This window comes from Perognathus longimembris, chromosome 4, assembly GCF_023159225.1.
Source record: "Perognathus longimembris pacificus isolate PPM17 chromosome 4, ASM2315922v1, whole genome shotgun sequence".
Classification (NCBI taxonomy): domain Eukaryota; kingdom Metazoa; phylum Chordata; class Mammalia; order Rodentia; family Heteromyidae; genus Perognathus; species Perognathus longimembris.
The window spans coordinates 17,340,772-17,342,800 of NC_063164.1; the positions used below are offsets into that span (position 1 = coordinate 17,340,772).

Consider the following 2,029-nt stretch of genomic DNA (forward strand, 5'->3'; position numbering starts at 1 on the left):
TCACCTATGGATAAATGACTCCAGCAATGAAGTTAGAATCCTCATATTCCAATCATCTCTCAAAAGCCCAGCATTTAACAATCAAGCCATCAGGTTGTCTTGGGAGAACTTTCACCCTCAAGGGTGAACCTTCAGGAAACATTTTTAGATTCAGACCATAACACACTCAGAGGGAGGGTCATGCTTACTTGTCAACTTACACAAAGTGTCCTTTCTCAAAGACCAGGTCTGGATACCCTCTTCTTTACCAAATTATGCCACATAAATATTTCCAAACCTGTGAAATCAAAGAGTTGAGGAAAATACTCTTGGGCCGTACAAACTTGGGGTTCCTAAAACCCAGCAATGGGCTCAGCAATATGTACAAGGCACAAGCTGTTGTTCTGAGCCCAGGACCCAGGAGCATCTGGTTCTAGACATTTGGAGGGACAGGGTAAAGTCACCTAGAGGAGAAAGTATTTGAAGGGAGGCATCTGAAGGGAGGCATTGAATCCATCTTGGTCCCTACACGCAACCCAATGCCATGCCTCTCAGGACATATTTGATACACGGGAAAATGCCACAGATCCCAGTGGACTAGCCTCAGCTAACTCTCTAAAGACCTTCATACCATTTCAGAGAGTTTCCCAAAGAGCTGCGTCAGGGCTCTTCCTGTATGCGGCCTGAGGTAACCTGTGAAAATGGTTCGCTACTCCCTAGACCCAGAAAACCCCACAAAATCATGCAAGTCACGAGGTTCGTATCTTCGTGTTCACTTTAAGAACACCAGAGAAACAGCCCAGGCCATCAAGGGTATGCATATCCGAAAAGCTACCAAATACCTGAAAGATGTCACTTTAAAGAAGCAATGTGTGCCCTTCCGCGTTACAATGGTGGAGTTGGCAGGTATGCCCAGGCCAAACAGTGGGGTTGGACACAGGGTCGGTGGCCCAAAAAGAGTGCTGAATTTCTGCTGCACATGCTTAAGAATGCAGAGATTAATACTGAACTGAAGGGTTTAGATGTAGATTCCCTGGTCATTGAACACATCCAGGTGAACAAAGCACCCAAGATGCGCTGCCAAACTTACAGAGCCCATGGTAGGATTAACCCTTAAATGAGCTCCCCCTGCCACATTGAGATGATACTCACTGAAAAGGAGCAGATTGTTCCTAAACCAGAAGAGGAAGTTGCACAGAAGAAAAAGGTATCCCAGAAGAAACAGAAGAAACAAAAACTTATGGCACGGGAATAAGTTTAGCATAAAATTGCAAATAAATGAATGTTACCATTATTATAAAAAAAAAAAAGAGCTGTGTTAGGGAACAAGTTCATGAGGTTATTTCATTCTGCCTTCTTCCCCAGTTACTGTTTCATCCATCTACCTGCATGAAAGCCCTGCTGGGTACAGTTGCCCTGCAACTGCTACTGACTCTACTTGATTGGCTTCCAGGCAAAACACGCTGCTCACTGCTCTGGTTTTGTGGTTGGTCTCTCCCATAAGCTCTAGAAGTTCACTGAGATTCAGCTATAAATGATAAAGAGGCTTTTCTGTAAGCCTAACATAGTGGGGAGACATGAAAACTGAGAATGAACCCATTTTCCTCCATATCACATTCATCCTTTGAATCTGTTTCCCTGCCTGGCTCCCACCAACCTGTGTTGGACAAATGGCAGTCATCCTGCTGTCTCAGTGTGCACCCACACTAGATAGAGCCCAAGATTCTCTTAGCCTTGGAGGACGGCGACACCAACTGAAGAGATATCCTATTCAAGGTAACATGAATACATAAATGCTTTTTTTTATATCCATATAGCTAGCACTGAATTAAATTCTTGTCAGGATGATTAACAATGAGGGTATTCATTTGCTTCCAAAGCAAGACCTCCTACCTTCTTCCACCGTGGTATATCTGACTCAGATAAGATGATCGTGAAACAACCTGACATTCAGCAGTCTCTTCAATGGGGTTTTCCAGTCTTAGCCAGGTGTACCTTGCTAATAAATGAAGAAGTGATAAACCTGACCAAAATCAAGGCTCCCATCCTG

At 44.0% G+C, this 2,029-nt stretch overlaps 1 pseudogene; it reads left to right on the forward strand.

Moving 5' to 3' along the window:
- The first annotated feature begins 648 nt into the window (after positions 1 to 648).
- Positions 649 to 1,274, forward strand: LOC125349906 (annotated as a pseudogene).
- The last annotated feature ends 755 nt before the right edge of the window (positions 1,275 to 2,029 follow it).